Source organism: Physeter macrocephalus, chromosome 1, assembly GCF_002837175.3.
Source record: "Physeter macrocephalus isolate SW-GA chromosome 1, ASM283717v5, whole genome shotgun sequence".
In the NCBI taxonomy this organism is placed as follows: Eukaryota; Metazoa; Chordata; class Mammalia; order Artiodactyla; family Physeteridae; genus Physeter; species Physeter macrocephalus.
The window spans coordinates 42,261,623-42,288,773 of NC_041214.2; positions in this window are offsets into that span (position 1 = coordinate 42,261,623).

Consider the following 27,151-nt stretch of genomic DNA (forward strand, 5'->3'; position numbering starts at 1 on the left):
TGTCATATATGGCCTTTATTATATTGAGGTAGGTTCCCTCTATGCCCACTTTCTGGAGAGTTTTTACCATAAATGGGTGTTGAATTTTGTCAAAAGATTTTTCTGCATCTATTGAGAAGATCATATGGTTTTTATTCTTCACTTTATTAATATGGTGTATCACATTTATTGATTTCCATATATTGAAGAATCCTTCCATCCCCGGGATAAATCCCACTTGATCATGGTGTATGATACTTTTAGTGTGTTGTTGGTTTCTGTTTGCTAGTACTTTGTTGAGGATTTCTGCATCTATATTCATTAGTGACACTGGTCTGTAATTTTCTTTTTTTGTAGTATCTTGTCTGGTTTTGGTATCAGGGTGATGGTGCTCTCATAGAATGAGTTTGGGAGTGTTCCTTCCTCCACAATATTTTGGAAGAGTTTGAGAAGGATGGGTGCTAACTCTTCTCAAAATGTTTGAAAAAATTCACCTGTGAAGCCATCTGGTCCTGGACTTTTGTTTGTTGGAAAGTTTTTAATCACAGTTTCAATTTCAGTGCTTGTGATTCGTCTGTTTATATTTTCTCTTTCTTCCTGGTTCACTCTTGGAAGGTTATACCTTTCTAAGAATTTGTCCATTTCTTCCAGGTTGTCCATTTTATTGGCAGAGAGTTGCTTGTAGTAGCCTCTGAGGATGCTTTGTATTTCTGTGGTGTCTTTTGTAACTTCTCCTTTTTCATTTCTAATTGTATTGATTTGAGTCCTCACCTTTGGGAGTGTTCCTTCCTCCACAATATTTTGGAAGAGTTTGAGAAGGATGGGTGCTAACTCTTCTCAAAATGTTTGAAAAAATTCACCTGTGAAGCCATCTGGTCCTGGACTTTTGTTTGTTGGAAAGTTTTTAATCACAGTTTCAATTTCAGTGCTTGTGATTCGTCTGTTTATATTTTCTCTTTCTTCCTGGTTCACTCTTGGAAGGGTTCCCTTTTCTCCACACCCTCTCCAGCATTTGTTGTTTGTAGATTTCCTGATGATGCCCGTTCTAACTGGTGTGAGGTGATACCTAATTGTAGTTTTGATTTCCATTTCTCTAATAATTAGTGATGTTGAGCAGCTTTTCATATACTTCTTGGCCATCTGTATGTCTTCTTTGGAGAAATGTCTATTTAGGTCTTCTGCCCATTTTTGAATTGGATTGTTTTTTTTTTTAAATTGAACTGCATGAGATGTTTATATATATTGGAGATTAATCTTTGTCCGTTGATTCATTTGCAAATATTTTCTCCCATATTGAGGGTTGTCTTTTCGTGTTCTTTATGGTTTCCTTTGCTGTGCAGAAGCTTTTAGGTTTCATTAGGTCCCATTTGTTTATTTATTTTTTTTTAATTTCCATTACTCTAGGAGGTGGATCAAAAAAGATCTTGCTGTGATTTATGTCAAGGGTGTTCTTCCTATGTTTTCCTCTAAGAGTTTAATAGTGTCCGGTCTTACATTTAGGTCTCTAATCCATTTTGAGTTTATTTTTGTGTATGGTGTTAGGGAGAGTTCTAATTTCATTTTTGTTTGTTCTTCTTTCTCTAGTTCCTTTAGGTGTAAGTTTAGATTGTTTATTTGAGATTTTTCTTGTTTCTTGAGGTGGGCTTGTAGAGCCATAAACTTCCCTCTTAGAACTGGTTTTGCTGCATCCCATAGGTTTTGGATCGTCGTGTTTTCATTGTCATTTGTCTCTAGGTATTTTGAAATTTCTTCTTTGATTTTTTCAGTGATCTCTTGGTTATATAGTAAAGTACTGTTTAGCCTCCATGTGTTTGTGTTTTTTACGTTTTTTTCCCTGTAATGCAATTCTAATCTGATAGTGTTGTGGTCAGAAAAGATGCTTGATATGATTTCAATTTTCTCAAATTTACAGAGGCTTGATTTGTGACCCAAGAAGTGATCGATCCTGGAGAATGTTCCGTGTGCACTTGAGAAGAAAGTGTAATCTGCTGTTCTTGGATGGAATGTCCTATAAATATCAATTAAATGTATCTGGTCTATTGTGTCATTTAAAGCTTTTGTTTTCTTATTTATTTTCATTTTGGATGATCTGTCCATTGGTGTAAGTGAGGTGTTAAAAGTCTCCCACTATTATTGTGTTACTGTCGATTTCCTCTTTTATAATTGTTAGCAGTTGCCTTGTGTATTGAGTTGCTCCTATGTTGGGTGCATATATATTTATAATTGTTATATCTTCTTCTTGGATTGATCCCTTGATCATTATGTAGTGTTCTTCCTTGTCTCTTGTAACATTCTTTATTTTAAAGTCTATTTTATCGGATATGAGAATTGCTACTTGCTGAATTCTCTTAGCTTTTGCTTGTCTGTAAAGCTTTTGATTTCTCCGTCGAATCTGAATGAGATCCTTGCTGGGTAGAGTAATCTTGGTTGTAGGTTCTTCCCTTTCATCACTTTAAGTATATCATGCCACTCCCTTCTGGCTTGTAGAGTTTCTGCTGAGAAATCAGCTGTTAACCTTATGGGAGGTCCATTTTATGCTACTTGTCATTTTTCCCTTGCTGCTTTCAATAATTTTTCTTTGTCTTTAATTTTTGCCAATTTGATTACTATGTGGTTTGGCATATTTCTCCTTGGGTTTATCCTGTATGGGACTCTCTGCACTTCCTGGACTTGGGTGGCTATTTCGTTTCCCATGTTAGGGAAGTTTTCGACTATAATTTCTTCAAATATTTTCTCTGGTCCTTTCTCTCTCTCTTGTCCTTCTGGGACCCCTATAATGCAAATGTTGTTGCATTTAATCTTCTCCCAGAGGTCTCTTAGACTGTCTTCATTTCTTTTCATTCTTTTTTCTTTATTCTCTTCCGCAGCAGTGAATTCCACCATTCTGTCTTCCAGGTCACTTATCCGTTCTTCTGCCTCAGTTATTGTGCTATTGATTACTTCTACTGTAGTTTTCATTTCTGTGATGGGTGAGCTGACTGTTGGTATGGTGGGCAGAGCTCAGTAAAACTTTGATCTGCTTGACTGCTGATAGGTGGGGCTGGGTTCCCTCCCTGTTGGTTATTTGGCCTGAGGCAACCCAACACTGGAGACTACCTGTGCTCTTTGGTGGGGCTAATTGCAGACTCTGGGAGGGCTCACGATGAAGAGAACTTGCCAGAACCTCTGCTGCCAGCGTCCCTGTCCCCACCGTGAGCCACAGCCACCCCCCGCCTCTGCAGGAGACCCTCCAACACTAGAAGGTAGGTCTGGTTCAGTCTCCCCTGGAGTCACAGCTCCTTCCCCTGGGTCCCAATGCGCACACTACTTTGTGTGTGCCCTCCAAGAGTGGAGTCTCTGTTTCCCCCAGTCCTGTCAAAGTCCTGCAATCCAATACCACTAGGCTTCAAAGTCTGATTCTCTAGGAATTGCTCCTCCTATTGCCGGACCCCCAGGTTGGGAAATCTGATGTTGGGCTCAGAACCTTCACTCCAGTGGGTGGACTTCTGTGGTATAAGTGTTCTCCAGTCTGTGAGTCACCTGCACAGCAGTTATGGGATTTGATTTTACTGTGATTCTGCCCCTCCTACCGTCTCACTGTGGCTTCTCCTTTGTCTGTGGATGTGGGGTATCTTTTTTTGTGAGTTCAAGTGCCTCCTGTCAATGATTGTCCAGCAGCTAGTTGTGATTCTGGTGTTCTCACAAGAGAGAGTGAGAGCACGTCCTTCTACCTAATATAATGTTATATTTCAGTTATACATCAATATAGGTTTTAACATTTGGGAAAATTATAGTGCTGTATAGAAGAACATAAAAAATAAATGGATTAATTTATAAATACTTCTTTGAAAATAATTACATCTCCATTGTTCTTTCCTATATTTATTATTTCTTTTGTCTTTTGTTTTAATTAATGGATTTTATTTTTCAGAGCAGTTTTAAGTTTGCAGAAAAGTTGAGCAAAAAGTACAGGGAGTTCCCATAATACTCCCCTGCTCCCTCTTCCCCTATTATTAACATCTTACATTACTGTGGTACACTTGGTACAATTAATAAACCAATATGGATGCAATATGATTAACTTAAGTCCATAGTTAACATTAGGGTTCACTCTTTGTTTTCTTCAGTTCTACAGGTTTTGACAAAGATATAATGTCATGCATGCACCATTACAGTATCATACAGAATAGTTTCACTGCCCTAAAAATCTCCTATGTTCCACCTATTCACCTCTCCCTTCTTCCCTCTCCCAGAACCCCTGACAACAATTGATTATTTTATTATCTCTATATCTACAATTTTGTCTTTTGCAGAATGTGATATAGTTGAAATTATACATTATGTAGCTATTTCAGATTGGTTTCTTTTAATTTGTTTTACGCAGTTAAGATTCTTCCATGCCTTTCAATGGCTTGATAGCTCATTGCTTTTTATTTATTATTTCACTGTACAGATATGTCATGGTGTTCATCCAGTTACCTGTTAAAGGACAATTAATTAGTTGTTTCCAATATTTGGAAGGTTTCTTATTCCTTTTTTCTGTATTTCAGTGTGAATTGCATTAGTAAAAGGGAAAGATGACAGTGGGCATCACTATCATATTGTCCTTGAATTTAAAAGAATGCCTATACTTCATTCAAGTATTATGGTGGCTTTGTGCTTACCAAAGTTCATCATTCTTCTGGATTCTTAAAACTGCATATGGTTTTAAAATATATTTGTTGTAAAAGATCAAGAAGGGAGATTCTTCCAAGAATCAGTTTTATCTTTATTCAAATCTGTTTTAAATATGTCAATAATGTTTCATACTTTTAAAGAAATCTACATAGTTAACTTTTTAAACAATATACATTTTTACCTATTTGAAATTTATGTTTTCTTGAACCATTTTACATATTTGTTTTTAACAACTTTAAATGCTTGGAAGAATTAATATCGTTAAAATGGCCATACAACCCAAAGCAGTCTACAGATTTAATGTAATACCTTTCAAAATATGCATGACATCTAGAAAAATTGTATAGATGATCTTATTGGCAAAGCAGAAATAGAGACACAGATGTAGAGAACAAACGTATGGATACCAAGGGGGAAAGGGGGGTGGGATGAATTGCGAGTTTGGGATTGACATATATACACTACTATGTATAAAATAGATAACTGATGAGAACCTACTGTATAACACAGGGAACTCTACTCAGTGCTCTGTGGTGACCTAAATGGGACGGAAATCCAAAAAAGAGGGGATATATGTATACATAAAACTGATTCACTTTGCTGTACAGAGAAACTAACACAACACTGTAAAGCAACTATATTCCAATAAAAATTAATTTTAAAAAATACCCATGACATTTTCCACAGAACTAGGCCAAATAATTCGAAAATTTATATGGAACCATAAAAGACCCAGAATTACCAAAGCAGTCCTGAGGAAAAAGAATAAAGCAGGAGGCAGAACCCTCCCAGACTTCAGACAATACTACAAATCTTCAGTAATCAAAACGTATGGTTTGGCATAAAAACAGACATATGGATCAATGGAACCAAGTAGAGAGCCCAGAAACAAACCCACACACCTGTGGACAATTAATCTTCGACAAAGGAGGCAAGAATATACAATGGGGAAAAGACAGTCTCTTCAGCAAGTGGTGTTGGAAAGTTGGACAGCTGCATGTAAATCAACGAAGCTAGAACACACGCTCACACCATACACAAAACTTAACTCAAAATGGCTTGAAGACTTAAATATAAGTAAGACACCATAAAACTCCTAGAAGAGAACTCAGGTAAAACATTTTCTGACATAAATCATACCAATATTCTTAGGTCAGTCTCCCAATGTGATAAAAATAAAAGCAAAAATAAACACATAGGGGGACTTCTGCAGTGGTCCAGTGGTTAAGACTCCATGCTTCCACTGCAGGGGGTGCAGGTTCAATCTCTGGTCGGTGAACTAAGATCCCATATGCTGCACGACATGGCCAAAAAATAGAATAAAATAAACTTTTTTAAAAAGAGTAGGAAATTTCAGCATATGTAGTTGACATTAAAAAAAAAAGGGACCTAATCAAACTTATAACCTTTTGAATAGCAAAGGAAACCTAAACAACATGAAAAGACAACCTACGGACTGGGAGAAAATATTTGCAAATGATGAAACCAACAAGGGCTTAATTTCCAAAATATACAAACAGCTCCTATAATTCAATAACAAAAAACCAAACAACCCAACCAAAAAATGGCAGAACTAAATAGACATTTCTCCAAAGAAGAGATACAGATGGCCAATAGGCACATGAATAGATGCTCATCATTGCTAATTATTAGGGAAATGAAAATCAAAACAACAATGAGGTACCACCTCACACTAGTCAGAATGGCCATCATCAAAAAGTCTACAAATAATGAATGTTGGAGAGGGTGTGGAGAAAAAGAAACCCTCCTACACTGTTAGTGGGAATGCAAATTGGTGCAGGCACTATGGAAAACAGTATGCAGGTTCCTCAAAACACTAAAAATAGAGTTGTCATATGATCCAGCAATCTCACTTCTGGGCATATACCCCGACAAAACTATAATTTGAAAAGATACATGCACCCCGATGTTCATAGTAGCACTATTTACAATAGCCAAGACATGGAAGCAACCTAAATTTCCACTGACAGATGAATGGAAAAAGAAGATGTGGTATATATATATACAATGGAATACTACTCAGGCATTAAAAAAAATGAAATAATGCCTTTTGCAGCAACATGGATGGACTTAGAGATTATCATACTAAGTGAAGTCAGACAGAAAAAGACAAATATCATGTGATATCACTTATATGTGGAATCTAAAATACAACACAAATGGACATATCTACAAAACAAAAACAGACTCACACATATAGAGAACAGACTTGTGGTTGCCAAGGGGGAAGGAGTGGGAGAGGGAAGGATCGGGAGTTTGGGGTTAGCAGATGCAAACTATTATATACAGGTTGGATAAATAACAAGGTCCTACTGTATGGCACAGGGAACTATATCAATATCCTGTGATAAACCATAATGCAGAAGAATATGAAAAATAATAAATATATGTATAACTGAGTCACTTTGCTGTACAGCAGAAGTTAAACACAACATTGTAAATCAACTCTACTTCAATATTTTTTTTTTAATTTAAATGTTTATCAGAGCAAGGAGATATATAATCAGTTCATATTTTCTATCATGACTTTGAAACTTTCTAGTTTTTATCGTTAGTAAAACTCAATTTGTGTGTCTGTATATGTATATATATGTGTGTGTTTGTGTATTCATACATTATATTCTTACAAAATTTTTCTAGTTACTTTCTCAAGTATTTCCATTAACTCTATGGGTTTTTTTTTTCCTTTAATTCTTACACTGTGATGTTTTATCAGGTTAGGGACCTAAGATCACATTTCCTCTATAGAAAATACTTTGGAAGCTTCCAGCTTCCAAAATGAGCTGTGTAACATACTTTTTACTTTGTTGAGTGTGCTTTGTTTTGCCATGTATTTAATTTTTTCTCATTAGATCTCTAGTAGATTACAATGAATTAAAATCCTCTCCTTTTCCTTTTATTTAACATAATTTTGCTGCTGTTATTTTGTGCATACATCAGTGTTTTATTTGTGCATGTGTTAGTGCATTAGTGTTACACACTCATTATCATTTATACCTTATATGGTCATGATTATCTTTCATTTACAATATCTTTTCTTTGTATTCTACTGTGCCATTTTTGCTACACTTTTATACCTTTGGTCTATTTGTTTCCAGCACATATCTCAGAGCAACCAATCACTGGGACTATACTCACCATAGTAATCACATCTCAGGCGGGCACGGCAGTCTTGCATCACATCCTTTCCCTGAGAATATTTAAATACTACTCCATAACCTTCTGACTTTGATAGTATGACAGAGAATTAAAAGCTATACAAATTTTAATTCCTTTGGTCTTTAATTTTAAGATGGGAAGGGGATAAGAATTTTATACTCTGAAAGATATGAAAAACAGCCAGAGTGTGTCTTGTAGAATGTTTTTCCTTTTTTTCACCTAAGATAGAGTAAGACACTACTGTCTCCTACTTCAGTTATTTTTTAACATTTGTATTTCTCATGTATACTATTGATTATCAATATGTTCTCTTATTCTGACTTTTCAATAAGGAACTCCTATTTTCTCTCATATTTATCTTTTAGTTAATTTCTTATGTTTCACCATGTTATACTCCACTAGTCCGACTTTCTGAATCATTGTTTCTGCTGTGTATTGTTTTTAGAGATGATGTGAATTGGTTAACAAGAGAATTCCTGCCTTTTCTTCCATATCCTCTTCTATCATTGCAAATAGATAACTACCTTCTTCTAAAATTCTATACAAAATCCATTTCAAGTATTATTATCTGAGTATTCAGAAAATTATCTTAGGAAATTTGAGGGAAAAAGTCAATTACCTGGTCTCAGTCATAAGTGAGTTCTACACTACTAATGAGAAAGGAAAAGGGGAAATGGAAAAATTTTTAAAGGACATAATTGTAGGGTTCATAATCTTAATTTAATTCAATTAAATTTAATTCAGTGGGTATATCATTGAAAGATAGGCACACTCTCAGTGTTGAAAGTCAAACCTAAGTCCTAACCACTTCTGGTTGTTACCTACAGACTAGATATTGGAATGATTTATCCCATATCATCATGCCACACTGGTTTTGTACACTTAAGTTTGGGGCCAGAGTTTTGAAAGACCTCCCATCAACTCTTGCCTGGAGAAGAGAGCAGCCTGGAGCCACGAGGTCTGGGGGGTTTTTGCTACCAGAGCAAAGCTGACTAACACTGTTAGGCTTGGGGTTGTATCTGTTTACTAAGACTACCATGACAAATTACCCCCAACTGGGTGGCTTAATCAACAGAAATATTCTTTGACAGTTCTGAAGGCTAGAGGTCCAAGATCAAGGTAATGGCAGGGTTCGTTCCTTCTGAGGGCTGTGAGGGACAATCTGTTCCATGTCTCTCCCCTAACTTCTGGTGGTTTGCTAGAAATCTTTGGCATTCCTTGGCTTGTAGATGTATGACCCTGATCTTTGTCTTCATTTCATGTTCTCCTTGTGTGTGTGTCTGTCTCTGTGTCCAAATTTCCCCTTTTTATAAGGACACTGGTCATATTGGATTAGGGTCCACACTATTGACCTCAACTTAACTTGATCATCTGCAAAGAGACTACTTCCAAATAAGGTCACAGTACTGGGGGTTAAATTTCAACATCCTTTTGTTGAATATAATTCAACCCACAACAGAAGGGTACATCAGATTAGCAAAGTTAAGTAAGGGTTTCAATTTTGATCAGTAGCAACCTTCCCATACTATGTTTAGTCAGATGTCACCAAGTTAGGGACTAAATCAAGTTAGCTATTGCAGATGATTTTAATCCTGCTTCTTCAGTATGAAGTGTATAGAAATCCCTTCTGTGATTTTAAATATTCTTCAATATTTTTATTTAGGCCAATGAAAACATTTTCCTTCTAGATTAAATGATCTCCTATGCTTTTTTGAGAAATTAGGAGAGGAGGCCTACTGGTGTTTTTCCCTAACTCAGCCATCTTCCTAGACATTATTCATTGGAGATTATTGTCAGGAAGAACAGTTCTCTGCCAATGTAAATCAAATTAAAACCGCAAACACATGGTATAATTTCTACTTTCAAAAATCCAATAGGAATGCTTAAGACAACATCAATGGTGATTATATAAAGATTTTCATCGACTCATCTAACATTTTATTATGCCCTGCATTCAGTAAGGCGCACACACACACACACACACACACACACACACACATTCAATTGGTAGTAGCCAATCCAAATTAGGTGGAAAAGGTCTGTATTCACCTGTAGCCTTCAGGCCAATTAAAGGTAATAATAATGGAAACCCTCAAAGATACTCAATTTCTTTTTTTTTTCTTTTATACTTTTATTTTGGCATGGATACTTTCATGCAGATACTTTCTTCTATGCCTGTATTTCCAGTTTCATTACATTAGACTCCAGTATTTAGGACTTAGGTTTTAGTGGTTGTGCAAGTAAATGGTTGTAAAGTAATAAATGAATAAATGAAAGAATACAAGATCAGTTTTACTGAAGAATATGGTTTTCAGCCAACATCATCAGTTCCCATTATTCCCTGTGATAGCACTAATTTCTAGGGCCCTCTATCGTTAAAATACTCCTGATTAAATAAATTGAACTGATACTTATAAAAATACTAGTTTTGATTTAGGTTAAATTTATAAATCTTTCTAAGTTAACACATACTATATTATATGGAATATTATACCATCAAATTTGCATTCTGCTATCACATTTACTCTATATTAAAATATTTATTATTGGCCTGAAATCATAGGAACCCTTACCTCCACCATGGTTAAGTGAAGTGTATCATATCATTTACTGGGTTTCCAAAGCTCTAGGACCTAGAAGATAATTGGATGCTGGAAAAAGCAGTCTTAGTTCCAAGGTTTTCCCTCTACTGTGCAGAAATATTGGCAGTCCCAATTCCATCACCCAGAGGCCACACTGAGTCTGGAATTTCAAATGCAGAGTGGCTCTGTCTCTGGTGGTTGGAAAAGATCACTGACATTCAGCCAGATAGTCATCTTTTTATCATTTCTTTTCTTTTCTTTAGTGTTTACCTTCAATATGACTGTCATTGTTGAAACGACCTAGGAAAACAAAAAGGATGAGGATAAAGAATGACAATGCAGTAGCAAGAATAAGGGCTGAGCAGAGCATGACTTTACATAATGTATGAAAGGTTATAATGCAGTTATCTTCCAGAATTATTTTCTGTACATACCTAACTGACTGCCATGTCATTAAGTAGAAGTCTCATTTATTTTATTTTTTCTCAAGCTGCTACATGAATCCAATATTTCATATTCATCATATAATGTAGAGATACTTTCATTTGTCATGGATAGTACAAGGAATGAAAGAGGGGTAAAGATTCAGAGGCAAAGAAAAGAAAGGAGAAAAACTCAGGATTCAGAGAATTCTAACTGTACAATCCAATACAGAAGAGGGTGTGGAGATGGCTGGGAGGTAAACTCTAGAACCCAATCTGAGACAAAATTTCCTCCTGTGCTTTCTGGGAATCGAAATCCTACCTGTCATAATTATATTATTGAAATGGGAAAAATGCCTTGTGTAAACAGGTTAGAAGTGGCTCCTAGGCGTGATGAATGTGAAGCAGAGGATGGTGTGCAGAACCTTGGTCAGGGTCCATTGCCCTCAGACGATGTCATGGCTGTGAAATACAATTTATTGTGATACTGTTTCAATTGATTAAGGAGTCTACAGTGAGCTCAGAGCTCCCTCTAGCCTGTTATACTTGTCTGTTACACTGCCTAGGAGTCATGAAATTGAAGTGCTAGAGATGTCATGTTGGTGTGAGCATAAAAGGTTTCTGTGGGTTATATTAATGTTGCACAGACAGACAAAACCCTTTGGGGTGGTGGTGACAAAGCTATAGCAGTGAAGGAAGAAGCCTTTCCATACGCATATCTTCTATTCTAAGGTCATCTCTGTATGTCTCTGACTCTTAGGCACTGGTGCTCATGGACACTAGGGCTGAATATCCCTGAAGAGACCTTCTTGGTGTGAGAATGCCTCACTTGTCCCCAAATAATACAGCCTAGACAACAAGACACCAACCTGGTGATTTCAGGTGTCCATCAAATATGCAATAGAGGACACTCAAGCATGGCCAATCGCTTCTTGGCATCATGTAGACTTTTTGGCTGGACTGAACATAGATATTCCATTTCTGGGAATTCAAATGTTATTTCTTCAGATGGGCTCACTTGTGGTTCTACCACAGTTGCTACAGAAATACTCAAACCAGAGTTCCACATGAGGATATATTTATCAAGTTACCCCAGCAGGAGACCTGCAGTGGAAGCCCTCATAGAGGTAGGATTTGAACATGGTGGGCAGCCAGGTAGACATACTAATTAATGCTCCTCCTTGTATCACAGGCCGTACTTAGTTGGTACAACTACCCTGCATGCAAACCTACAGAAATTGTTCCGGGTTGAGGAGCAATGGGATAGCAGAACTTGACTAGACCAGTTCCTTTCTACTAGTAGATTGGGTGGATTTCCTTGTGGTGAGGGTAGTGTCTCTTGAACCATGCAACCTGCCTCACCACAAATTTCACCTCAGCACCCTCCTGTATTTGCCATCACTTGCAATGGACCTACTTTAGAGATGCCAAGAGCAAGGAGGAATGAACAGATACACTCATGGGTTTTTTCTCTCTTTTCCTTGGACAGGGACCTGCCACATCTTCATGCTCCTGCAACTGAACCACCATCTCTGGCTGCCCTTCAGAGGAGGTGAGAGGAGGTCCCTATTCTGGCTACTGCCTAGCTTCTCAAATGCCTATCAGTTCAGAAAATGCAGAGGTTAATAATAATAGCAGTAAGATAGTACTGTAAAATAATGAAAACAATAATAAATGTTACTAAAAGTTTATTATTCCAAGAATGTGCCAGGTGCTTTACATATATTATCTTTCTTATTCCCACAAAAATTCCGTGAAGTAGATACTACTGTAATCTCAGGAATATGAGATGGATAGGCTGAAATCACTTCCCTGAGGTCACATATCTAGTAAGTAGTAGAAGAAAATTGAAATTCAGTTCTGTCAGATACCGAAGCCCACACTCTTAAACATGTTCAGAAAATACACACACACACACATTTTACATATACATATAATATACAGAAGAGAAAGATTATTCTCTGAAGAGCGATTTTGCAAGGCACTCTAATTACCTACTAAATATCCATTCTCTCCTTCTTTCTTACTAACCAAAAGCCTGATCTAGGGAGTATGTCAGATTTTTCAACTAAAAATCTTGGTTTCCCAGCCGTTTTTGAAACTATGGGTGATCCTATGACTCAGTTCTGGCCAATGACACATAACTAGGATGTACTGTGAATTTCCAGTTCTGGCCAATGACATAACTGGGAATGTACTGCGAATTTCCTTCGGGCTAGCATATGGATTTGATGCTTGGAGGTGAAGAGCTATTCAGAGACCAGGAGGAGGGTATTCACACAATAAAAGTGATAGAGTGGGAAAATGGAAGAAATATGAGACCCTGATGGCATCAGAGTCCTACTGAATAATTTCTGGACTTTGTGTGAAGAAAACAAAACCAACCTTATTTGTTTACACCATTGTCTGATGGATTTTCTTCTGCTTTTAGCAGAGTACATTCTTAACCAATATAAATATAAATGAACACGTTTCATATGTCATAGCTCAAATTTTAGAATTAAAAACTCTTGTTTCCTAAGTCGTGTTGTAGTCGGGTCATCCTTGGTAGTGGGCATTTCTAGACTGCGGCAGTACCCGTCCCAAACTACAAAACTTTTCTATATGCCTCTCACCGTGGTTAAAACAGCAACACAATTATGAACCAAAAAACACCATGTCCCAGGCACATAACAGCTTTGGTGCTGCAACCCGATTAGTTAAACTAAATTACCAGAGACTGGTGGGGAAGAAATATTGTGATAGCTCCTCTGCTCTCCAGCCAATCTGAACTTTTTCCTAGAATTATTCTAGATGTTATTATCACCCAAACACCTGCTGCTATATAGGCAGGAAAACAAGCCAAAAACAAATGAGGAAGCAAAACATACTAAGTTAAAAACAAATGAGCACAATCCCTAAGTATAGGATACAAATCATAGCCTTCAAATTTGAGGGCCAGTTCTCCTGGTTACCTACCAGTCTCTAAGCTACTGTAAATGCCCAAACTGAAAAAAGGAGAAAAAAATCATCCAGGTAACTTCCATGTTGGTTTCTCTTCTTTTTTCTCTATGCTTTTTGTATAATGGAAAAAAAAATATTTCAAAGGATACATTCTTATCTCCTTCCCTCTTTTTTCAGCAAACTCAGCAGCAACTTTATTTATAGCAGTATTTTTGCCCAAAACATCTTTAAACTTCTCAAAAACCACACATATACAAAATAGTAGGTAGTAGGGGAAAACTGTTGATATTAAATATAACTTTATATGATTTGAACATGGAAAACTGTTGGGGTCTTTTTGAGCTCTGTTGACTCAGTGGTCAGGGGTGGGGAGTTGGGAGAACTACTCAGAGCTTCTAAACTGAATAATTTAAGACTGGTTCTTAGAATAAATACTACATTTCCAGAGCCATTCTTTATTCCTAAGGCTGCCCATGAAAAGGGTTCCTCTTCACTTCCTTCTTAATTGAGTTTGGGAGAAAGGAACCAAAGGAGAAAGAAATCAAGATCCAAACCTTGGTTTCCTGATGACAGCACTTTGTATAGAGATAATTTTATTCAGGACTGTTCCAAAGCAGAGTTGATGCCTGGTTATCAAGAGAAAGGCCATCAGAACAGGGAACCAAACTATCTTCTCAAGGGTCACACAAAGCTGTTCTGGGAAACTGTATTGCATACCATGTACAATTGGGGAGGAGAAAGTCAGTGGAACACAGAGAGGTGGTGATGGAATTATATGAATGAGAGAGATGGGGGAAGGTTTTTAGCAGTTGCCATAGTAGGAAAAAACTTCAAGGACAGAGAGATCAAAAGAGGATTGTTATAGAAACCTTTCTATATTGGATGAAAGTGCTTATGCTGCCCCTTGAAAATGTGCAGTGATGATAGACATGATCCTTTAAAGTTTCTAGTAATGAACAGTAATTCTTTGAATGTAACGTGAATCCTTAGGTGACCCGGATTACACTGGTTGTATATTGGGGGCCACCAGACAGGTTGTATGAATGTAGGTGCAGAGCTGGCTTATGCTGAAACAAAGCACTAACAAAAATCCAAGCCCCGGAGTGCCCCACCAACCACACCAACTCAACTCCTAGAAAAATAGTGTCAAACAGTGTCAAAGAACAGACGCCCAACATATACAGTGATGGGTTTTGGAATATCATTGCAAACCCGGACAGACAATTTGGGAAAGAATACCATTTTAAATTGTGTGTTCTTGGTAGAAAACCAGATGTAGGCAGCATTATATGAATTTTCTAAATTAATGGGAGTCTAAAAATTTGCTTATGAAGTTACCTCCTGAAAATTGGTTTTTAACCTAGACTTGATGATCTTTCTCTTTCTTCAGAAATTAGTCTTTTTTTCCTAGAAGAATTGAGGGGGCAAAGGCAGATATCCTGAGACTGGATCCAGCCTTTTGCCCTTCCTAGCATACTGAGACCTGATATTTTGAACTTCACTTTTACTCCAGACATTGCAGTTAAGGAGACTTTCGAATTGCTGGTCCTGTCTGCTGTCTTTTTTCAGAAACTGAAGAAAAAGATTTCGAAGCATGGTTAAAAGATGTGGTGGGGCTGTTATTGGCCCTTGAGTTTCTCCCCTTGAGTGTGGACTGAACCTAGTGACTCACTAGTGAATAAAATATGGCAAGAGCCATGTGATGTCATTTTCGAAGGTAGGTTATGAAAAGACTATGGTCTCTGTCTTGGGAAGCCTCTCTTTTTCTAACTTGCTGTGAAGGAATCCAGTTGCCATGTTGTGAACTGCTCTCTGCTGAGACCTACATGGCGAGGAGCTGACAGCTCCAGTCAGCATCCAGGGGAGACCAAGGCTTACCAAGAGACATGTGAGAAAAGCTGGAAGCAGTGTCTCCCTCAGTTGAGCCATGAGGTGACTGCAGCCTTGGCTGACACTTGATTGCAGCTTAAAAACAGTCACTGAGCTGGAGGCACCCAGCTAAGCTACACCTGGTTTCCAGCCCATGGAAACTGTGAGTTAAATACATGCTGTTTCAAGTGGCTAAATGTGGGGGTAAGTTGTCATGCAGCAATAGATAACTAATACCACTATCATGAATGTAAATCCTCAAAGGCTGAGAAGTGCTACAGACTAGATAACAATACAGTTGACCCTTCAACAACGTGGGAGTGAGGGGTGTTGAACCTCCATGAAGTTGAAAATTCACATATAATTTATAGTCAACCTTCTGCCCTCTGTACACATGGATCCTCCATAAACACGGTTTCTCATTCACAGATTCAAGCAACTGCAGATTGTATAATACTGTAGTATTTACTATTTTTAAAAACTCTCATGTAAGTGAACACATGCAAGTTCAAACCTGTGTTGTTCAAGAGTCACCTGTACACAGAATTCAAATTTCAGTGTTAGTTACAGACTCAGGTCTACCCACTAGGACTTCTAGTTTATTGGCAAGTTTTCTCTCCACCCTGGAGGATGTACCCTACAAAGTAGCAAATAGAGATTCAGGTCAAGCAGCCAAGGGGAGATGTCTTGTGTTTGGTTCCTACTGAACTTCTATAGCGAGCTCTTCACCAGGACTGTGGATCATGCTTACAGAATCAGAGAATCATAGTTAAAGTCCAGGCCCAGGTGATTTATGACCAGTGGTGTAGGGTAGCTGGCTACAACTGGCCTGGGAGGACCTATGGTGCACATTTCTTCCCACTCCCACATCACTGTCATGAAGTGGATAGTTGGAGATTGGGTATGGTGGCAGTATTTATGCCAAGAAAATTTTAAAATGCTACAAATCAAGGTTTTCTCCAAAAAGGCAACTATTAAACCTTTACCAGCAAACCACTATTTGTAACCAAGAGCCTCTAATCCTCACAGACCCAAGGAGCCACCTGAATTCCATTTCTAGTGAAGTTAATCAAGGCTGAGGGAGAGAAGAAGGTGATCACAGCTGCCCTAAGACAAAATAGGAAGTTGAGCTGGGACTGGAAACATCACTGCAGACTTGGGAAGCCTAAATTGATGTAAGATGCCTCAGTCTCTTGAATTTGGATTCGTATAAGCAAGATCCTGGTAGCTACTGTTATCACCATTTAGAAGATACGGATACTAAGAAGTAGAGGTATTAAGTAGTGTTCCAGGGCCACAGAATTAGTAAGGGCAGAGCCTACACCTGAAGCCAGGTCTGTGCGGCACAGCAGCAATATTAACAATATGCTCTACTTGCCCCCACTCTGCTTTGTCTTCTGGCCCTCTGGCATTTTAAATCACAATAAAAACTGTAGGATCAATAGAAAATGAGAAGTGGTTACAATGAAAGACTCATTATGGAAACCTGGAACATGTCTGGGGACAATACCAAAATTAAAGAATTCCATTCAAGATGTTTTATAAGAACAGAGCATAAAGCACACTGTACAGAAACGGCTTTGCACGATGAGCCAACACAGCATGTCCAATGGCTTTAGTTTTCCATGTTCTCAAAACGAGAATGTGGCAATGTGTGGAACTCTCTCTGAAGTCATCAGAATCTGGACCACATTTTCTAAGGTTCATAGTTCCAACATTTGGAGTCCTCACTAGTGAATTTCACGAGCTACACAAACATAAAACTAATTTTTAAAAATTCAAAGTTCAGAAAAAAATTCAAAGCCATATAACAGACAAACATTAAGTAAGACCTGAAAGTCACACTAGCTTGAAGGCAAAACCAAATGAAATCAGATAGTATTTGGCCTTTTTGGTTGCATTAGATCTATAAATTAAGCAGAATTCTCTAATCCCAACCTTAATGACAAGAGAAACATGCATATATATGAAGATGAATCAAGATTTCCATGGACAGCTACTGAGAAAGTGTGCTGCCTGGGTGACTTGAAGAGATAAAAGCTAAAGGTAGGATATCTAGGTGCTATATTTGTACAGAAAACACTAGAGATACCATAAGCAGTTTTTCTGATACTACAACATTTTTAAAAGGAGATTATAGAAAAAAGAGTATTTTCTAAAACACAGAAAATCAGATATCATAGGAAGATACAAAATTAAAAAATTAATCCAATCAGATAAAACATAGCAGAATGCTTTGCTTTCCATTGGGCCACCACTGGCCCCAATAAGACGCCAGAAAATTACTTAGTCTGTGTGCAAGCCTATTCCAGGAACTAGATGATCCATACATCTTTAATATCCTTTCACGAGAGCATTCTTGGCTGAACACCTCATTAGGTTTTTACTCCTTGCTAGATTCTTCCCTGTAGCACAGCCTTAGATGCTCGTGAAGCAAAGTGTCAAAACCTTACATCATGGGGGTCTTTTGAGCACACTGACGTGGGGATTTTATACCGTTAGAGAGCACATATTAAAAGATTTGATACCTTTGTCAGACATCATTTAAAACAATAGCATCTTATAATGGTTACTTCTAGAAGGAGTAGTGATTACAAAAGGCACAAAAGGGCTTCAGGGGGTACTGCTATGTTGTTTTCTGATCTAGGTGGCTTACATGGGTATTTTCCAACTTGTGAGACTACGTCAAGCTATATACTTATGATTTGTGCACTTTTCTGTATGCACATCATACTTCAATAAACATGTCACTAAAAGCAAACAAATGACAGCTACTTGAAATCGCTATCTGACCCATTTGGGGAAGACTGATATTCAAATATTTATGAAGCACTAAATAAGATCAGGGGACTATTCCAGGTGCTATGTGACAGGGCTTCTCTTCCTCCAGGAGATTTCTATTCAATAAAAGAGAAATAACCCACCATTAATCTATGCAGTGTCAATAAATAACATGGAATAATAAGCAACAAGTTTTATAGAAGTGATGTAGATGCAGCATCTGGGTTATAGAAGTTGGAAGAAGGAAAGATCACTTTTGGTGGTGAAAACCATGTTATGAAATATTCTACTGCCTCCTTCCCCACCCAGTGTCCTGAAACAAATTACATGTTGACGGGCATTAACTACATCAATGGAGGCTGATAGGGAAACAACAAAGGCTTTAGGACAAAGACAGAGCAGACTAGTTCTATTTCCGGTCCCAATATTTACAGATTGTGTAAGACCATGGGTGAGTTATTCAGAGTAATCTAGTATTGGTTTTGTTTTCCTAGCCCTTCTCTCCTCTTCAAATCAAAATCATTATGGAGAAGTGGGTGGACCCTTTCTTTCCTGACTCAAACTTGAGGCTATAGTGGAAGCAACCAGTCTTAGTGCCCAATCCCCTGCCATTTTCATTTGGTCCAAGAATGGGCACATGGCTCAGCTACTCAGAGTTATCACCTATGTCTCTGGGAGGAAAAACTCTGCGATAAAGAGCAGCCATGAGCCATGTGCCCCCATATGCAAATGCCAATGTGAAATAATGAAGTTGATATGCAGAAAGATGAAGGGGGAGTAAAGAGTCAGCAGGAGAATAGGGCCCAGCAACACTACTCTCCCTTGTTCCAGAAAACTCTGGGACTCTGCATTGTCCCTGCCTTTTACATAGCTTGGGGTATTTATGCCAATTAATTTCCAATTTTGCCTACACTAGTTCAACTGGGTTTTGGTCATCTGCAATCAAAAGAGCCATGACTAAAACATTCCCCTCACTGAAATCTGTTTCCTGACTGCAAAACTGAGAATACAAATATATAATGCAGAAGTTTGTAATAAAGGTGCAATACTTTACTATGTGTAAAGACAATTGTTCAATATTAATTCTTTATCAATGTCCCATCAATGTGAGAATTTACATCACCCATTCAAGGATTCTCCAAACTAGGATCGATCTACATTGTCTCTGATTTTATACAGCAACTGGATAATCCATAAACCACACTCCTAGCATCCAATAAAGGCAAAGGGTAGACTGATCTCACATATTTCCTATGACCCTCCTTTCTTTTTCCCTAATCGGCTCTCATTCCAAACCCATTCTCCTCTCGTTCACCAGATTGTTCCCTGTTCCAAATCTGACACAACCTCTGATCTGTTACAGGATTTCATGCTTGTTCTCCACAGCATTTTACTTTCCAATATCCCAAAGAATTTTTTTACTTGATCCACTTCAAACGGCACCCCTCTTCCCAGAGGCAAATTAAGCATATAGTACTTAATTTGGCCCCTTGAATTTCAACCCCTGGCAAAAGCTATGTGGTCAGCACATCTCCTGGTTGAGTTGCTAAGCCAGTTTTCACCCTTTTCCAACCAACAGCCTCAGATGACCTCCAAAATACCACAAGATTTAACAATTATAGCTAAAATTCATTGAGCACTTATGTGACAGGTTCTAAGCTAAAGCTTCATGTTTTTTTTTATATATATATAATGCTGAATCCTCCCCCACCAGGAGGAGATTTTTTTAATTAATTAATTAATTTATTTATTTATTTAATTTATTTATTTTTGTCTGTGTTGCTGCGTGTGGGCTTTCTCTAGTTGCGGCGAGTGGGGGCTACTCTTCGTTGCGGTGCTCAGGCTTCTCATTGCGGTGGCTTCTCTTGTTGCGGAGCATGGGCTCTAGGCATGCCGGGCTTTGGTAGTCACAGCACACAGGCTCAGTAGTTGTGGCACACGGGCTTAGTTGCTCCACGGCATGTGGGATCTTCCTGGACCAGGGCTCGAACCCGTGTCCTCTGCATTGGCAGGCGGATTCTTAACCACTGCACCACCAGGTAAGCCTTAAGCTTCATGTTTATGTTATTTCATTTAATCCTCATTGCAACACTATAATGCAGGTCCTCTTATTTTCCCTAGTTACTAGACAAAGAAATTGAGATGGAGAACATTTACATAAAATTTTCAAGATTTTATAGCTAGTAAGCTATGAGTTCAAATTTAAACTCATGTAGTTTTATACTAGAGATTACATTCTAAACACTGTGAAAGGTTAAGAAATAAACCATATGCCTCAGATTTCGGTTTCGTCCCATCCTCCCTTCTCATACTGAGGCAGGAGATAGTTGGGCCCCAGGCTGAACAGTTTCTCCCCTGTGGACAGAAACTCCATAATAGCAGAAATTCCATAAAAGCAGGATAATGGAGGAGGCTGGGCCCTGCCCAGATAAGAGATAAAAGACCACATATCCCTCATTCTGGAAGTCAAGGAGACCTCCCCAACTACACATGGGCAGAAAGGCTCCTTGGAGGTCAAAAAGGGAGCGGGCACCACCTCATAGTAAGTGATGCAAACTACCCATAGGCCTCTTTGCTAGACTCCAACTTGGCTAAGAGATGCGCACGCACACAGGGGAGGACCCTGAGATATACCAAACACAGACTCAGAACCAGGCAAAGCAAGATGATTGGTCAAAGGAAACCAGGAGAATTGCCCCATAAAAGTGACTCAAACTGCCACGAGGGCACAACTTTCTGTCTCAGCCCACCCGTGGGTCTATCCACATGTACTGTACTCTTTTTTTCCTCCTAATAAACACTTTACTTGTTTCACTACTTTCCACCTTTGTGGGAATTCTTTTCTGCAAAGCCGAAGGGCCAGGGTCTTGTCACTGACCACTGGTCTAGTGGCTAGGATTCAGTTCTCTCACTGCCACCACCCGACCTCAATCTCTGGCCAAGGAACCAAAACCCCGCTTCAAGCCACTGCAGGCTGAGGCCACCAGAGATCAATACTCCCACCAAATCCAAGTTAGAATATGAATTCTCTAAGCTGGGTCTTCTTGTGGATTAAATTACCAGGAATGGGTACACAAGTTTGCCTTTAATGTTATATAGACTCAACCTCAGAGAAAAACACTACTGTTTTTTTCACTCCTCCCACCATCAGGGATATTTCCATCCTAGGAAACACAAAAACATGTTCATGTGAGAAGAAAACTCAGGCATCAAAGCATTTAGTAGAGAGATTTACTTATGAAAAAGTTGGCAAAAGTCAGACTTTAGAAAGATTGGCTTGTCAAATAAAAAATATGACAAATGTAAAAAAAAAACTGTGAAATTACCAAGGTTATACAGTTTACATTAATCTATTCTTAGTAGAAAAACAACTTTCTCACATAATTATCATATTCACAAAGGATGTTACCTATCTTTAGAAATCAACTTTGCAAAGGTCAGGGTTATAGTTATTTTGCTAAGGAGTGAGTAATTCAGGGAAACTGTTCAAAGTTTCATTTATTTTAGAGACCAGAACTAGACAGGGTAACCCTGTTATTTCAGTTTATCTCATTCTGGGACGTCATGTATGTGTTTATTCATAATGGTGGCAGGACAAAGTGTTCATTTTGCTTCCACATTGGCCATGATTGATATGGCTAGATGGCCCTAGACAATGGTAAGGTCATCTGGATAACCTAGAGGATAATGAAAATACCTTGTCACTGACTCAGAAACCATGCCACTGATAAAGTGGTTATTACTATTAACCATGGAAGGAAATGTTATAGGGAAGGCATTTTAATGAGCTCAGACACCTCTGTTTATCCTCAATTTAAAAAAGACAGCATGGTCCTGCTGAAAGAACATAGACTCAGGGAGGACGGACCTGAGTCGTGACTCCACAAATTACCAGAGTTTGATGCTGACAAAGTCACAACATTGTGACTTTGAAATATAATGATTTCTTTTGCTGATGGAGTAGAATAAGAGAAAAATAAGAATGAAATATAAAACCAAAACATAAAACAGAATTAATAAGTCCAAACATATGTGTATTGTCAAAAGACTCAGATTGTGGAGAAGGGCAGTGCAAAATAAATAAATCAATACCTGTAAAGTGCTTAGAGCAGTACCTTGCATATATACCAAGCACTCAATCAACGCTACCTATTGTTATTAATTTTTTAGCTGTACAAGAATTTTTCAATTTTTAATTGAAAGTTGGGGCTTTTAACTTATAAGGAAGTCTCAGTATGCATTACCTGAATTAATTAAATATAAATTTGATAGAATGTTAATCATAAGTGTAGACCTGTGCAACATTTGGTTTATTACTTTGACTTTTATCCAGTCATTATCATGAATGATATTTGTGAGTATTCAAATAATTTCTCAAGATAAAGACATTATATTTCCTCCATAACTTGTAGCTTAATGAAATTTCTAATATGTGAGAAATCATTTCAACTGCCAGAAAAGCCATTCTGAGTAGGATTATTTTAAAATCATTGTCAATGGCTAAAGACACTGTGAAGAGTTTGTATTTTACTCATATGTAGATCACTTTGCTTAGTAAAGAGATTTCCAAAGAAAGTTGCCTATCAGTCTAATTATTTTGAATCAAATATTATCCTATTGACTTACATTATAATTTTAGAAACATGCAACCAACCATTTCTAATGGGCTCATTAATTGACTATGACTACTATTTGTTAGATTTAAGATTCTCTACATAGTGATTGAGCAGTAAGCAAACGTTTACCTGCCCAGAAAAAACTGCATATTAAAGGAAATCTGTATAGATTCATTTAAAATGTGGGTCTTCCTAAAGACAACTATCCCTTAATAATTCAAGTTTGAGTTTTCACGTAATTTTTTTTCTTGGTAGCACATATTTATGCCCTATTTTTGGCTTTGTTTTCCATTGCCAGGTTGGTAATCGCTCACACAGCAGGGGCCCAATATAGGGATATTTTCCCACCACACAGAAGTACAGCCACTGAAGTAAACTATTTCACATCCAAGGGAGGCTGAGAGGACTTTCAATCACACAAGCTGTTAATTTCCCAAAGGGGATTTAGTCAGGGCAGTGAAGTTCATCGATTTGGAGAAAACTTAGTGAAGCTGTAACAGTCATCAAGACCTCAACTTGGGCATCTTATTTTAAGGCTAGAAGCAAAGCCAAGAAAAGGCTGTGTTAGGGCAAATAGAGTCAATTCTATAAAGGAGGTCCTGACAGAATTGCCATTTTGTAGCCCCAGCCTATTCTTAACTTCTTTACACTTGAAATTATGGAGAAAATCCAAAAATTTTTGTTTATGTGAGTTACATCCATCAATATTTACAGTATTAGAAATTAAAACAGAGAAATATTTTAAATATTTATTAATCGATTTTAAAATACATTTATTACACTGTTATGGCAAAAATAACATATTTTGTGAAAAATAACTATATTTTCCCAAACAAAAAGATGAAGAAGAGTAGCATCATCTTACATTTTTGCAAATCCCTTTAATGTCCAGCTTAATAAAAGACATCTGGATTCTTACATCAGCTTCTACATTCAGCCAAATACTATGTGCTTTTTGATTGAAGTATATGAAGAAAATCAGGCCTCACCAAAATATGTAATTGGAAAAAGAGAAGTATTTTAATAGCCTTTTCAGATATTTGCGTACTTTCTTCTTTGATGCTATGTCAGAACTGAACAAGTTGCAATAAGGAATCTGAAAAAATCTCAGTGAACTTTGCAAATTCTGTGACATTAAAATCCATTGGTCTTTCTTGTACTCTGAATGGATCTTTTAAACATGAATCATTTGTAACATGAGATGGTCATTTGGAAAATACTGGTTCTCTGAGTTATGCAGATCTCCAAAATATTAACACATTTTATTATAGAATATCAAAAAATAATATTAGTTAGTATCACCACTGATTTCATCAGAGAAAACTTTGGGAAAATGTTAAGTTCACGTATCACATGCAAGTTCTCTAAAATACTGATTTTCATATGAAAATTTGAGTGACAGCTCACTTCACTTACTTTTGAAAAAATATTTGCCAAACACCCAAGTCTGAATAACTAAATAGTTTGTTTGTCAATAGATCTTTCAAGAAAAAATGGAACTCCCAATTTCCATGAAAACAGCTTTAAACTGAAAATACACAAGTGCTTTATGCATACTTCCCATTATGTCACTCTGAATATTTTAAAAGTGTACTCTAGGGTGATTTAATAAGATTAACAATTTTACTAGTTTATAATGGGTATTCTTTTTTTTTTTTTTTTTTTTTTGCGTTATGCGGGCCTCTCACTGTTGTGGCCTCTCCCGCCGCGGAGCACAGGCTCCGGACGCGCAGGCTCAGCGGCCATGGCTCACGGGCCCAGCCGCTCCACGTTATGCGGGATCCTCCCGGACCGGGGCACGAACTCGCGTCCCCTGCATCGGCAGGCGGACTCTCAACCACTGCGCCACCAGGGAAGCCCCATAATGGATATTCTTAAGTAAAAATGACATTTGTGAGTGTGCAGCAATGAAGCATACAGTGACTGCTAACTAATACAGTTTGGTGGAACTGCCTTGATTTGTACTTAGGCATCAGCAGTTTTACATATAACAGCTTTGACACCATCAGCACAAATGTCAACACAATGCAAAAGGCAAATATAGTCTTATATTATTATAAAAATAGCTTTAACCGCAAAGACTTCCTGAAAGTCTTTTGAGCACCCCAGGGGCCTGTGGACCATATTTTGAGAACTGCTGTTCTAGAGAATTCCAGTCCTATTTACTGGGACCAGTTTTTAAAAGCCTCTTTAGAAGGGTCTGATGTCTTTGGTTTCAGCTTTCCTTTCAGGATCTAACTCAGGACCAGAAAACTGGGGTTCCTAGTTGTCTGATGATATGAGGATACTCAAATATTCTCAAATTAGAGAAAAAAAACAAAAACTTAGCTCATTTTTAAAAACAAAACAACTGAGTCATTATATCATCTAAAACTTTTTAGCCCCATTAGTGTTCTACCAACAAATTTTACGTCACTCGGTATAAAATTCTATAAACACTGAAATAATTAAATGAGAACAAAAATTAAAATGACACCATAATTTAGGAAATCTTTAGTGTAATAAACCATGTATCTTGCTCTATCATTTTGAACTTGCTTAAACACGTCCACTGTTTATGCACAAAATTTTATGTAGATATACATTATCTGTTCTGAAAACCCTCTTATTTTACAGACAACAAAAACTGCAGCTCAAGGAATTCCCTTTTAAATCTTAGAAACTTCGAATTTAAACATTATTTCAGATCACCAAGTTCAACCTTCCTTCTAAGTGAATTTCATCCATCTCAGATGAACTTGCAGGCTTGCTTTCAACCCTACCAGTGACAGCTCACTGCCTCAGGAGGCATTACTGCATTTCAGACTGGTCATCATCAGCAATTCAGGTGTTTTTCTTTAGATTGAGACAAACAATTCTTAGATATACTTCATAATGTAATGCAATATTTATCTTTCCAAAGACCATATTAGCTTTTTCAGCAGTCAAAACATAATGTTAGGTTATGGTGGTCAGGTGGATTGTGAAACCCAGAAGTCTTACATGAGTTATTATCAAGTCTATTTAAGCCCATCTTTGGACTGTACTGTTGATATTTTTCTCTAGTGGTTAGGTTTTGTTGTTGTTGTTTTTTTTAACATCTTTATTGGAGCATAATTGCTTTACAATGGTGTGATAGTTTCTGCTTTATAACAAAGTGAATCAGTTATACATATACATATGTCCCCATATCTCTTCCTTCTTGCGTCTCCCTCCCTCCCACCCTCCTATCCCACCCCTCTATGTGGTCACAAAACACCGAACTGATCTCCCTGTGCTACGCGGCTGCTTCCCACTAGTTATCTATTTTACATTTTGCAGTGTATATATGTCCATGCCACTCTCACTTTGTCCGTGCTTATAATGAAACTTAAAAGCTTTTGCACAGCAAAGGAAAAGCTTTTAAGTTTCATTAGGTCCCATTTGTTTATTTTTGTTTTTATTTCCATTTCTCTAGGAGGTGGGTCAAAAAGGATCTTGCTGTGATTTATGTCATAGAGTGTGCTACCTATGTTTTCCTCTAAGAGTTTGATAGTGTCTGGCCTTACATTTAGGTATTTAATCCATTTTGATTTACTTTTGTGTATGGTGTTAGGGAGTGTTCTAACTTCATTCTTTTACATTTTTCCGTCCATGTTTCCCAGCACCAATTATTTAAGAGGCTGTCTTTTCTCCACTCTATATTCTTGCCTCCTTTATCAAAGATAAGGTGACCATAGGTGTGTGGGTTTCTCTGGGTTTTCTATCCTGTTCCATTGATCTATATTTCTGTTTTTGTGCCAGTACCATACTGTCTTGATTACTGTAGCTTTGTAGTATAGTCTGAAGTCAGGGAGCCTGATTCCTCCAGCCCCATTTTTCGTTCTCAAGATTGCTTTGGCTATTCAGGGTCTTTTGTGTTTCCATACAAATTGTGAAAATTTTTGTTCTAGTTCTGTAAAAAATGCCAGTGGTAATTTGATAGGGATTGCATTGAATCTGTAGATTGCTTTGAGTAGTAGAGTCATTTTCACAATGTTGATTCTTCCAATCCAAGAACATGGTATATCTCTCCATCTATTTGTATCAGCTTTAATTTCTTTCATCAGTGTCTTATAATTTTCTGCATACAGGTCTTTTGTCTCCTTAAGTAGGTTTATTCCTA